The sequence below is a fragment of the Quercus lobata genome, chromosome 2 (genome assembly GCF_001633185.2).
Source record: "Quercus lobata isolate SW786 chromosome 2, ValleyOak3.0 Primary Assembly, whole genome shotgun sequence".
NCBI lineage: Eukaryota > Viridiplantae > Streptophyta > Magnoliopsida > Fagales > Fagaceae > Quercus > Quercus lobata.
Window position 1 is genome coordinate 3,420,221 of NC_044905.1, and position 15,049 is coordinate 3,435,269.

The 15,049-nt window shown below is 32.1% G+C and overlaps 1 non-coding gene across 1 annotated transcript; it reads right to left on the reverse strand.

Annotated features, from left to right (window-relative positions):
- Window positions 1-8,051: 8,051 nt before the first annotated feature.
- Window positions 8,052-8,125, reverse strand: TRNAI-AAU. The gene has a single exon. It is a non-coding gene; the product is annotated as a tRNA-Ile (tRNA).
- Window positions 8,126-15,049: the final 6,924 nt, after the last annotated feature.

The following is a 15,049-nucleotide window of genomic DNA, read 5'->3' on the forward strand; positions in this document are numbered from 1 at the left end:
TTGATTTGCATTAACCGATTGTATTGGTTGCCCATAATAATATGAAAAGGAAGAACACCCTGAACAAAGAAAATAGCAATCGTGTTTTATTACAAGGTGGTTAGCTTAGAGGAGCTAACGATATGCATACCAAGTCAAAATTAACAGGTAGCCGAATACCTGTTCCTCTGTCCTTTGCGATCAATTAATTCTCTTGACTTCAATGGAGTAGTTGACAATTTAACTTAAATTTTCTGTCTTAGGACCCTTTTGGCCATTAACTTATTAAGATCATATATAATTTTTTTAATTTGATTTTTCTGAGTAAAGCTGTACTACTTTTACCCAATTTAATAAAGAAATGTCTAACAATAAATAAATAAAGAAAAAACTACTGTAAAAAAAGGTCCAACAATAATTTGGGGACTATTTGTCTATTTCATAATGTGTTATCAAATCATACCTTTTCAAAATACAGTATTTTTAAATATCACTTTTTTCTTTTAAGTAAAACTTTGTCAAACAATCCCATTTTCAAAAAGCTGAAAAATAAGTTGTACCAAATGAACAATAAATTCTTATCCTTTGTGTTATATAGAGATTTTTGTGATTATTCAATCATTGAACACTAATATGAATTCATTTTACCCCCCATAAAAAAAGTATCATTTTTCTACCAAAATCTTGACTTTTATTTTCATGGTATTTTTATCATGACGTTTGATCATATTGGACAGTTACAGATTTCAAATGAAATCTCTCCAACTGAACTCTAATAAAGAATCCCATCTAAGTGGAAAGACAAATAGATTAAAAAAAAAAAAAGTTTACCAAGATGAGGGAGGATGAAGAGATAGAATTGATTTGTAGGTGATTTCATTAACATATTTAAATGGTCTTGATGCCAAGATTTAGAATACCGAGTTGATATTGTGCATGGTTTCTACAATTTCATAGTAATTGGAGCATAAACTCAAACAAACTTAATATACGTATTTAGAAGTATCTAATATTTCAACTAGGATTACAATCTTCGTATATAAGACTCGACTTTTCAAGTTAAAAATATAAAAAATATATAAAAAAAAAAAAAAAATCCTTGACAGATTAAAAAATCCAATTAAGTCAGAGTCTTTGTGCAACAAGAACACAAACGAAAGCAAAATCAAAGAATGAGTAGTGCTAATGACCAGGGCCACTTTTGCTGGGTCCAGAAGTCAATCTATACTGAAAGCTCCTCACCGAAGAATGACTTCTAGTGCTTGAGTTTTTGGTTGAAGAAGAAACTCCAAACGAAGCCACCCCATGACCAGACTCAGCTCCATCCACTTCTTCACTAGCCCTCATGGCTCGAAGGGCTCTGCACTCACCAACACTAAACTGTGTCGATACAACCAATATGGTCATACCCAACACAAGCAAAAGGGTCTTCATTGTTGGTGCTGTTGAGCTCTTCTTAAGGGTCTTCATTGTTGGTGCTGTTGAGCTCTTCTTCATTGACATCTCAATCTTTCACTTTCAAAAAGGCCTTTCAAGCTTCTTGTTGGTATGTATTTTTGATAAATAAACTTCTTCTTGTTATGTTTTTTTTATGAATAAGCTTGTTGTTGGTATGTGATGCTAGTATATGCTACCATATCTATATATACACGAGGTCTTGCTTGCAGAGGACGGTGCTGCATAGCGCTTAAAGTGGGACCTTTACAGGGTTTATTTGACTTGGCCTCCTTTTCTTTTTAATTTTAATTTTTTCTTTTTTCAAAGAAATTAGAAGGTGAGGTGGGAATCTTATTGGGAGGAATGTACTTTGAAATTCTTTATGTTGGTTCGAATTTGACTTTACACAAACACGTAGTGTATGTTACATGGGTCATGAAGTCACGAGGGAAGAAAATGAGAATGTTGGAATTGGAAAGAAAGCAAGAAAGCTGATCAGTTCACTTGCATTGAATTGCATATTATCTGGTTTTTAATTAATTATGGGTGTGCTTTTGCATGGTCACGTTGTGCCTAGATGTTCACACGGTTTCTGATCCAACGCGTGTACCGCGTGTGTACATATATGGTACTGCATGTTTAGAATTTTAGATGCATTTGTCTTTGTTCTTTCATTTTTTTTGGTTGTTAAAGGGTAAAGACGGTGCATAGATTAGGAAAATGTTGAAAACCCTTTTTTCTTTTTCTTTTTTTTTGATATGAATATGTTGAAAACCTTGAGATACATAAATGTCTTAATTTTAGGTCTCCATTAAATTTTGGTTCAACAAATTTTCTTTTTCTCAAAAGATCACTTCAACATCTTCGTAATTGGGTATCTACTAATGTATAATTATTATACCGTGTCTATCTTTTGTGTTGTATAATTCGTTCACAACCAATCTCAATCCAAAAAAAAAAAAGGATGATTTTGGACTTTTGGTTGATTAACCTACGACCAACAAAAAATTCAATCTCTTTATTCTAAATGGATCCACTATAGATGCACATTGAAGCGTCCCTACTAATGATGTGTTATATTGAAAATATATATTAGTCGATCTAGATTAATATGTTGAGAAATCATAATTGATACTAGAAATTTTAAAATTAATACTGTGTAGTTATTATTGTTGGTGTTGTTAGATAACAACTATTCTATGTAATGGGTCACGTTGTTGTGCACCTCATAAAGACATATCTGGCTTATGCAGCAGGCAAATGTAACAAGCTGGATTGTTGAAAATTGGAATCAAAAGTAACACTCGGCCAGGATCTTTTTCCCTTTTTCTCTTAAATTTTGCTCAGAGCAGAGGTCAGCCAATTAGCTTAAGGTTTGGACTGGTTTTACTGGGTAAAAGTGAGACTCGGCCGGGTCTTTTTCCCTTTCCTTTTTGATTTTACTCAAAGCAGAGAGCTGCTTAGCAAAAGACTTATTCGTTTTGGACTAGTTTTACTGGGGAAAGCCTTAACTATTTCTCTTTCGGCGTCTTCCAAAGTATACTTAAATTAGTTCATAGTGACGGGATCTTGTCAAAGTGAGTCATTAGCATGTTCAATTTTCAACATGACATCATGCTCTTTGAATGTCGAAGAATATTGAGAATTTGCTGCCTATCTTATTTACAGATAAGAAGTTGGTGTAAAGTAGAGATCGGCTAGGTCTAGCCCAATTTGGATGTTGCAAACCTAGAAATTGACATTTGAAAGCCACACCCAATACCACTAGTTCACATTATAGTACCATATAGTTGCTATTATTATATGCTACAGATACGCTCCCGTAATCAGTGTAGTAACTAATAAGCCTGACAAATATTTTTGAATTTGAAGGGTTGAAATTTTTTAAGTTGAAGTTCAGTTTTCTACCGTACAAACAAAAATTCATATTAAAAATTAAATTGTGTTATTTAACATAGAAATATTAGAAAAGAAAAAACTTAGCTATGATAACATGCTAGAAAAATCGATATGTAGTTACCATACAATGATAAAGTGTTTGAGAAAACATGAAGAAGAAAATAAAGGAGCATGGAATTTATATATATATATTTATATATTAACAACAAACAAATTAGGATTACAATAGTCGAACTACAAATTTGAATAAGATTACTTTAGGCAATCTACTAGAATTTAATACAATGAGCCCCTAGATTAGAGTTGTACTATATACTTAGCACAATGACATGAGCTTTACGAGACCTGTGATGAAGTGAGGCCACAATACTGAAGGAGAAGACATAAAAATGAATAAAACACACAAGAAATATGAGAGATAGTTATAAAAATAATGATGAAAAAGGACCCCTCCCATTTAAATCTTTCAATTTCTTCCAATTTTAATCAATATTTAAGACAAGTGACCAACTTTTAAGAGCAATGCCCATGAGTAATATGTGATGTCACTCCCCCAAATTACATTCTATTATATATATATATATATATATATATATAATTATATGTGGGATCTTGTTTGTCCTATATGAACCAGTCAAAAGTTAAAGGATATATTATATATCCTTTGACCTGAATGATCTATACCAAAAGATTCGGATGAAAACATTCACACTCTCAGATCTATCAAATCTGAAATGGGTTGACACCAGTTTCAAACTTTTGTCGAAATTAGCTTTGATTTTGAGGAGTTCACTACCCAACTATTTCAACCAAATGACACTCTTCCTCGCCCAACTTGCAAGATATGCAGAGCTTAAGATTTTTTTTTTCTTCATTTTGTAGTAGATCACTAAGCAATTGGATATAATATTCTTGGTTTCTTAGCTGTATATATTTGACAAAAATGTGTAGCACATTGCTTCTAAAGAATCTAAACACTAAAGTCTTCGTTCATTCCATTTTTCTCTATATATGATTTGTTTATGTTAGACCAATTATCTCCATGGTACAATACGCAATCCAATTTTGTGATCTTTACCGGACAATTGTCATTACATCGGTGCCCGTGGTCATCCCATCTCCTCGTGAGCCATGAGTTGGTTAACTGTAATTGAATCTTATACGGTGCTAAACGTTTATATTCATAAGTCGTGGGGCATGTGCCTCATATAATAATGGTATTGTAAACAGCTCATAAAACAATAAGTTGAAGGACATAATTCTTTGATATGGTTTGTTTGATTGATACTTAATAAAATAGCGAATGATGGACTCATGTGATCACAACTTGTTACTTTAGCAATTTTTTGAGAACTGGCCTAGTGAGTCCTAAGACCTTATGAGATTCATCAATCAGACCATAAATTTAAAACACTAAACTAGCACCTTAATTAGATCATCTCTAATGTGAAAATTACACACATTAGAAGATTAGTCGGGTGCTCAAAGAGTTATAAACATTCTTAATTAGCCAAGCCAAAAAAAGTTGTCATTTTAGCATATTGTGTAAAGGGAAAATGCTAGTATACACGTCACATTCTTACACACACTTTAAATGCACGTGTGTATAAGAATACATGTAATAGGGTCATTAAGGTGTGTATAATAAACACTAGCTTTGCGTAAAATGATGTGTCTTTTTTTTTTGGGATGAGTAAGATAGAAGATGTGTCCTTATCAATATTGCTTCTCATAATTTTTTTTTTTTTAAAAAAAAAAAATCTAGAAACATTCTAAATGTTACTCGTGAGCTTAGATCTCCATTCTCATATATATTTAGTGTGACACCAAGTCACCAACAAGAAATCCAGCAAGGATAAGTGTGATCATAGTAGAAGACCAAAGAGTACCATCCGGCAAGAGCCGCCTAATAAGCCGGCATTTGCCACTTTGACAAGCGTGCATTTTGCGGTTTCTGCTGTTGACATCTCTCTCATTCACGGGCTCAAATAATAATACAAACTGAAATCCTTTATAAATTAAAGCAAAATCTCACTTCTTCTTTTAAAAAAAAATATTTGTAACAATCTATGTGGTATTTTAACCTTGAATCGAATTCAATTAGAAGCCTAAATTAATGTTAAATAATGGATTAGATGTTATATAAAATGATACCCAAACATTCTCTAATCTTGACAGGAACTTACATGAAAACTATTATAAAATTCGCAAGAATGATTAGTTGTTAGAACGAAGGCAACATTTATTTATTTGTATATTTGGTGCAGAGTAAATATTCACAAGATGATAGCGTAGGCCGTAGAGGGATGTATATAATAAATAATAATTAATCATCTCCCAAAAGATAAAAATGACAGTACTCACTCTATTTTGCTTCAAGATTAGGAAGATCCTTAACAAGTTCAAATGAACTCCTTCTGCGCCAGGTATTGGTTCGGGGATTTCTCCGAAGTTCCATTGGGCTTGGACTCCAAGGATCCCTCGGCTTGGCATTAGACTCATCAAAGCCCCCACCTTTCCCTTTTTTTTTTTCTTTTTTTTTTCTTTTTTTTTTTTATAATAAATAAGATAGAATTTTAACCAATGCCCACTCTTGATAATTGTTCTTTTTCATTATACCAAAATACCAATTAATTTTTGGTGTAATTCAAATCTTAATTTGCTTATTTAATTATTAGAAATTTTATCAATTGAACTAATTAAAACTCACTTTACCCCATTGAAATACCAAGTTCTCCTCATATAAAGAATTGGATTTATTAACTAAATGTTCGGTTCATTTAACGAAATGATTGCCCTTTATCCTAAAATCTCATACCACATTCTTAAAAGTGTATTTTCTTCACTCGTTGGACTTACAATTTTTATTCAATTCATTTTCTTGAATACAAATTTTTGTTTCACTTTTTATGTTCAACTTTATACTCTACCATTTAATGATGTATCACGTAATTTATTTCTTTTAATTTTAAACAACGGTTATTTTATAAAGAAAGTCAAATGAATACATGACATGTTATAATTGGTGTTGGTGAAGCAAAAGTGTGACAAAGAATTTGAATCAATATTCCCACTCCAAAAATTGAAGAATAAATAAATCTAGGAGATAGAATATTAGGGTAGTTTGCCCCCACAAGAGTCCAAAAGTCTTCATTTTAATTACTTCTATCACAAAACCATGTCCCCCGCTGCCTCTTCAACTATAAATACACATAAAAGATTGCAATATCCCTCCAATTAACCTGCACCTTTTTAAGGCGCATAAAAAGGAACTAGCCTAGCCACACCAACAACTAAAACTCAGGTCGAACAAAACAACATAACTAATCATGATGAAGAATCATCCTCGTTGCATCATTGTCTTTGCTCTCAACTCCATCTTCATTGTCATCTTCATCATCCTGCTGCTTTCATGTTCCATGGATGTTCAGGGCTTCAGGCCTCTCAAGTATCAGCCTCCTCCTTCTAAATCAATGAACAAGTCGTTTGCAGCTGAAGCATATTCTGGCCCCAGTTATGGAGGAATTGGCCACAAATGATTCAAGGAATCCAAGAGTTTCGGTTTTTTTTTTTTTTTTTTTTTTTCAAATTTCTTTAAGCCTTGATGGCAATTTTCATCAATTGTTGTTGTTTTCCCTTTTCCTTTTATTTTTTTTTTCAACATTTATTATTATTATTATTACAGTTTTTATTTTGATTTTTTTGCTGAGAAAGATGACATAGTTGTTGTGGGGCAGAACTGCATTCTTGGTGTCACAAATAGTACAAGTAATGCATCAAGTGTACCGTGTACGTTTCTCTTATGCTTGCTCAAAGTGTGGGCATTATATATGTATAGGAGTAATTTATTCTGAAAATGAGACTTGAAAGCATGGGTTGTGAGGAACTGAGATATATAGAGGGTGTTGTAGAACATTTCAGCTTTTTTTTAGCATAGAAAGGAACAATCGAAATATCCAATAGAATTGTATTTAGTTTTGTTGTCATTAGGACTACAACTTTTTTTTTTTTTTTTGGTCTTTAATTTTGAGTGAGGTTTTCAGGTATTGCTCTCAATTTACAAGGTAGATGCCAAATGGATCATGGAGCTAGTATATCTATTTACTACAAAGCATCACTGCCACTTCAAATTCATGTAATCTGTAGTGGGAGAGTTGCAAATAATAGTTTCCAAATCTAGTAGATGCTTTACCATTCACTATCTACTGCTGGGATAAAATATATATAGTAGCAAATTTACTCGATAAAGATTTATTGTCCTTAATATAATTATGTTTCGAATATGTTTTTCATTCTTTTGGTTAAGTGATAAACTATAATTTATTCAAAAAGTTTAACCTGCCATATTCAGCTTCTTCTTTTTTTTTGAGAATCATCATTTAACTAATGTCATTTTAACATTGTTTCTTAGCCTATGACTATGAGTCTAAACTCCTCAATAAATGAATCCTAACATCTATTAAAAATCGTTGCAAATAGCCCAAAACATGGTCCAATGGGTAGCCTTGACGTTCCGTACAGAAAAGGAAAAAAAAAGTTAATCAAGCTGAGAGAAGCCTTTGCAAAGGCCCAACAAAAGGCCCACTGGACATCTTCCCCAAAAAGCAACCAGAAAAGAATAAAATGAAGCTGAGAGATTACAAAGGCCCCAAAAAATGGCCCACGAGACATCTTCAAGGCTCAAAAAATGGCCCAGGAGACATCTTCCCCCAAAAAAAGAACAAAATATCAATACTTGGCCCATGCAGGTCTCGAACCTGCGACCTTCGCGTTATTAGCACGACGCTCTAACCAGCTGAGCTAATAGGCCAGATGGCTTATAAATTATTTTCTTTTTTTCCTATTTTAATCTTTTTCTCGGTAACTGTTTATTTACTCTATCCACAATAACCTTTTACGCCCTCCAAATCCAAACCCATTTCTTCAAATTTCGAACAAAAAAATGTCATGGAAGAGGAAGAGGTTAGAGAGTGATTTTTTATATTAATAATTTTTTGTGCTCCATAAATAAAATTTGTTAATTTGTCCAATAGACAGGGGCTCTTGAAGAAACCAACCATGTGTAACATTTTTTAAGTTTCATGCCTAGTTTGCGATATTATTAGGAATGAAGTTTCTTGGCAAACGCAATCCCCTGTAGTTTTGTAAAAAGAACAGCAAAGAGGAGGGGGATGCCATGGAAATCTTTTCCTATTAGTTGACTACTAAATGCTAAGTGCAATCACATCGTGCCATTTTTCTTGGTGAGCTTGGTGCTGTTTCTGGGCTTCAATGTAAGATTTGAAGTTTGTACCAAAAAACTTACCAAGTAGGCAAAGCGTAAGATTGGAGGTTTATAAGAGGTTATTTTCAAGGATGTGTTTATTAGGTATAATTAGAATGGCTAGTGAAACTGCTATTATATGTTATATGAAATTGTAGCTTGTAAAATTGAGCAAGAATCGGTGAATCACCCACTTTGCTGTCAGTTTCAACTTTCAACACAAGTTTTTCATAATCATTTGCGTTGATTATTGGAGAGAAGAGGTTATATTAAAAAGCAACTGCCATAGGAGGATTTTTTTTTATCAATTTGTTTACCAAGTATGCGAAATCAACAGCATGATTGATGTAGACAAGGTGTTCAAGGGAATGGGAGGAATTCACACTCCTGAACTGAAATGCAATGATTGATGGTCATTCCAGTAATGTCGGAATTGATGATGGCTTTCATGATCTTTATAGATAGCTTGAGCAAATCTAAAGCTCAAGTTGGGCCTAGCAAGCCCGTTGAGCCCTAAAGTCTTCTAGGCTCGATGTCAGTGCCAGCCCACAAGCCCTCAAGGTTGAATCTAGTAGGTTGCATCACTTGAGGGCAGCCCCGCTTGGGCATCAATCTGATTTCCCGAGTTACTTTTACAATAGGGTTTTACTAATGTATGCTAAAGGCATACGCTTAGTAAATTATTTTAAGAAACTTTTTATTAGGGGTGTGTATGGGTCGGGTTGAAGAGATTTTTTGACCCACTCCATCATGTTGGGTCAAAAAAAATTCAACCCAACCCAGGTCAGGTTGAACCTATGGGTTGGACAATTTTTTTTATTACTATTATTATTAAATTGAGCAAAAAAATATATATATATCACACTTGCCACCTGAGTTGATAAACAAAATATACATTAATATATAAACTAATATTCCAACTTAGTTGTAAACAAAATATGTTTAAGTATCCAACTGAAGTTGATAAACAAAATATAAATGAACTAGTATCTTAATTCACTTATAAACAAAATATACATGAATTCCCAACTCAGTTATAAACAAAATTTATTAAAATATATCTACAGTTGTTTTTTTTAAAAAAAAATTTATTAAATATATAATATATTTTAAACATATATTAAAATATGGGTGGGTCAGGTCGGGTTTGGCGGGTTTATAATTTTATGACCCAAACCCAACCCGACCTGCTATAAAAAAAAAAAAATTGTAACCCAACCCAACCCACCAAGCCCTAAAAATCGACCCAACTCGGCCATTTGGGTTGGGTTGGGTCGAGTTTGGCGGGTTAGCGGGTTTTCTGCACATCCCTACTTTTTATGGAAAAATGAAAAAGTAACTAATTGATTTAACAGTTTTTTCAATTTTCTATAAAAAAAAAATTCTTAAAATAGATGGACATACATTAACCGGACCTTTTACAATATATGGCCTTCAGCACTTTTCTTGACCAATTGGCTGCACCATCATCTCTCAATGAATCACATGACCCGAAGTGATCAAATACAACCAATTATGCTCTATGGTATAGAATGTTGGGTGATTAATAGGCAACATATCCATAAAATGAGTGTAACAAAAATTTGAATGATAAGATGAATTAGTGGGAATATATAAAAAGATGAGATTTGAAATGAGAAAACCAATTTAAAGATAAGGGTAGTCCCTTTGATGAAAAAGACGATGGAGAGTTGCTAGAGACGGTTTAGTCATGTTTAGAAGAAAATAAATAATGAACTGATAAGAAATAATGAATTGGTCAACGTTGATGGTATAAAAAAAAAAAAGTAAAGAAAGGCAAAAAATAACATTAGTATAAGTAATAAAAAATGATATGACAATCCCTAACGAAAAACATGAACTTAGATAAAATAGAATAGAGGAAAATAATTCATATGTCCAACTTAATTTAATATGTCAAGGATTCATAATTAACTCCAAATTTTAAGACTAAAACTTTGTTGTTGTTATTTTATTAGCATCAATTGACAAATGATTTCACATGAACTCACCTTTATCGTAACTTTTATTTCCACAACTATTGAGAATATTCCTTGTATCACCCCCACCCCCGCCCCCACCCTTCCAATGTTGCCTTTTCTATTTTTCCAGCTTCAGTCCCTCAAGAATTTTCAAATTCCCAAACCCACTCTACTTGCCCAAATCATTCTCGGGTCAGCTTGAGGTAACCCAATTCTTTTACTTCTCGTTATAATTATAGTTTAATAAATAAATTAAAAATAAATCTCAATCATTAGTACAAACCACTGAACATAAAACACTATAAAATAAGGTTTAACACTATAAAATAAGTTTTTTAACCCTAGAAACCACCGCCAAGCATAAATTCAACAATCCAAAATTTTTCAAAGCGTATAATATAAGTTTCTAACCTTTCCATAAAAAACAAAAACAAAAACAAAAAAGGCGTATAACATAAGAATATGACATCATAAACCAAGTTTTAAGACCACATACATAATAAAACAAACAAGAACTGTTAAAAATTTCAATAATACAAACCACCAAACATCTAACGCTACAAACGTATTTGTCGGTTTCAAACACTACAAATTCAATAATGCAAACAATCAAACGTAATATAATTAAACTCTCTCTCTCAAAAAAAAAAAAAAAAAAAAAAAAACGTAATATAATTAAATAATATTTTTATTAAACCCGAGTCCAGGGCTAAAACACCCATCCCTATCCTGAATCCGCTAAATTGTTATCTACAAGCCAAAACTCAAAAGGCTCTAATTTTAGGCTTTTGTTTTTTTCCTTTTTGGAAAGGAACGGGCAGCGATTTTTTTTTTCCTTATGCGTGATACATAATGAATAATGAACTTTCTTCTATATAGAAAATACTTTTATCTATATATATATATATATATATATATAGATGAGTTTAGTTATAACTTTAAAGAATGTTAATCAAACTGTTTGATTACATGTTTTTATATTTTTAACAAGCATGTCAAAAATCACTTTAATCATATACTATTTAGTATTTACTATTTGATCAAAAAACCCATTCATCTGTAATTTTAAACTACAAAAACTTGCACTTTAAATATTTGATCGATATCTTAGTTATTGATTTTTGGTTGTTTTGAAATTTTGCAAGCAAGGAGAATATGTGAAAATAATGTAATCCAACGGTATATCAAAATTTGCATCCAATAAATATATATATTGAGTGGTGTAATATTACTTAGAGTTTTAAGCAATATTCACTACTCAGTAACCTATATTGAATTCATATTTTGAAAATCACACTATTAAATTTTATGCTTTATATATTCTTAACTTGCATGCCAATGTTTATGTCAATCAGATGTTATTTTCCATTCAATCCATAAACTCATATTTTATGCATTATTTTAAACTAAAAAAAACTTAAATTTAAACAATTGATTGATAATATAACTATTAATCTTTGATCATCTTGAAATCTTTCAAGCACAAAGAATATACAAAAATAATGTAATCTAATAGTGAATTTGTCAAATTTACATTCAATTAAAAAATATTAAATGACGTAATATTATTTAAAGAGTTTAACTCAACTCATAAAAAAATATATATACCATTAGTTTTGTTGAAACAAAATGGCATTGGCATGGCAATTGTAGATGTGATAGGCTCAGTAGTATATATCTATATATATGTGTAAAATGTGCTCCCCCCTAGGTCGAGGGTTTTACATGGAGTCGCCACTTATTTAATTTAAAAAGGAAAAACAAGAAAACCTTTAATGAAAAATACTTCTGTTGTATTAATGTATATGACAATTTACATCGAATTTTGTAACAAAAATTTACAATGCTTTTTGTCCTAGGTACAATCTAAGAAAAGTAAATTACATTACTTTATTTCCTAGTTACATTCTAAAAAAGGTAAAATTGTATATACAAAAAAATTGTCTAGAACCCTTGATCTTGGTTCGGAGGCTAATTTACGAGATGGGAAGGGATTAAGCACCCATCTCGCCCGATAAAACCGGTCTCCTAGGTTAAGGTGGCCAATGTCATGTCATGTCAAACAAATACAAAGAATATGTCATATAAACATGTGATTTGCAAGAAGTGTAAATAAATATATGTTAGAGGAATTTGACATGAAGGGAAATAAAATAAAACAAAACTTGTTAGATAACAAAAAAAAATGAAGGTAATGGCATGTTCATCCAAGGGATCAATATAAATAAAGAATTCCTAGCCTAGACATGTTCATCTAAGCATGTGAGGGAAAACAAAATTGTCATGTGATTTGACATCAACATAATTGCAAAGAGAAGCAAATAAAAATAAAACCTTTAAGCATATTTGATTATCCAAGCAATTATGAAGAGAAGTAAAAGAAAAACCCTAGACATGTTTATCTAGGCAAAATCAAAATACTTTGACATGTTTGTTCAAGCATTTAAAAATGTAAAACAATTACCTAGACATGTTCATCTAAGTATTAAAGAGAAAGTTGTGTTTTAGCCTAGAAGTGCTCATCTAAGCATTCAAAAGAAAATTGTGTATTGGCCTAGAAATGTTCATCTAAGCATGTAAGAGAAAACCAATAAGACATAGGCATGTTCATCCAAGCATAGTATAAAAGAAGTGAATAATGATTTGTAAGCATTTATTCTAGCATGTATAAAGAATTAAAAAAAAGTTAACTACTTACCAGCATAAATTAAAAGGGGAAATGATCACCTAAAGGGCTAGGGAGAAAGCAAGGAAGTACTCAACTACAACCAAAGTAAGAACAATGGTTGCTCAATAGCTTTTTTTTCTGCTTTCTCACTAGCTCTCTAGAGGGAATTCGGGGTCCAGAGAATGGAAGATGTCTTCTCTATTTATAGGGGAAGGGATGGCTTAGCTTTAAAGCTAAATTATTAGCTTTCTTCTGAAGCTAAGGGAGGAGATAATCTGTTTAAATGAGCTGGGGACGGATTTGGTGTTGATCTCCATTCAAATTTTGAAATGATGCTGCACCTGCTTCGTATTTTGGCTCTAATTTTCCGCTCAAAATTCCAATTGATTCAAGATGGGTGTTTTTTGAAAGGAAATTCAATTATCTACAACTTTTTCAGAAATAGAGAAAGCCAAATTTCAACGTTATCCATGCCAAAAATGTGTTTCAAATTGCTGCTGAAAATAGTAACGTATTTTGAGCATTTTTGAATTTTTTCATAGGCTGTATCTGTTTCTTTACCCAATTTATTTTTCAAAAATATTTCTTCTGAAGCAAAGGGAAAGGATAAGTCTATTAGATAGGCTTGAACAGATTTGACGTTGAACTCATTTGGAATTTTGAGAGAAAATTGAAGATAATGCTGAATTTATGTTGTCTTCTGCACCTGTTTCGTATTTTGGCCATAACTTGCCGCTCAAAATTCCAATTGATTCGGGATTGATGTTTTTTGAAAGGAAATTTAATTCTCTACAACTTTTACAGAAATAGAGAAATCCAAATTTCAACGTTTTTCTGACCAAAAATGTGATTCAAGTTACAGCTGAAGATAATGACGTTTTTTTTTGAGAATTTTTTCTTTTCTTTTTTTTAATTTTTCATGGATAATATCTCTGGAATTTTTTTTCAAAAGAGCAGATAAGATGCCATAAAGAAAAACATTTTTTTATTATTTTCTTTAAAAAAAATGAAATAAAATGAAATCCAATCAAAAATCACACTTGATTAATTTTAAATTAATTCTTGTGAGAACCAATCAAAATTAAGTGTTTAGACTAGGACGTGATCAGGCCCATCGTGTAGGCAGGCCATGATCATTGAAAATTGCTTGTATGATAACTTTTGATCAGGTGGTCCGATCAAAACCCATGACATACCATTATGATCGTTAGAACATCAAGATTTGTTTTGTATCACAAATCTGAAGATCTACCTGTTAGTTAAATGCAAGTTGTAAAATGGGGTGTCTACAATATGTTGGATTGGGGGCTCAATCTGAGGACATCTATTAGTCCGAGGACGGGTAAACGCTGTCATGGAAGTTTGCGTTAGTGAATGAAGAAATGGGGTCTAGTCATGAGAGTCCAATAAGGTAATCCGAGGAGAAATGCCTCCTCGGCTGAGCAAAGCAAAGGTCTGCTATCCAGGGCAACGTTTTAAGAGATTCTATTGATAAGGATACACGTCATGAAGGCATAGAACAAAGAAGAACTATGAAATATCTAAGAGAAAACTTTTACTACTGCATTGAATGCTTTGCAGCTAACTCTTTGGCCGCATTAATGTGGAAGTGATACCTGAACAGTAATTTTCAACTTTACAGTTACTCCCCAAGACTTCAGGAATGTGCTGATGGAATAATGATCAACACCAGCGATTTAATCTACATGTGAAGAGTGGAGACGAAAGAAAGAAGATGGTATAAAATAGAAAGGGGACTCTGAGGGAAGAGGATTGATGAATTAAGAGAAAAATATTGTAGGAACAAGAATTGGACTTGTA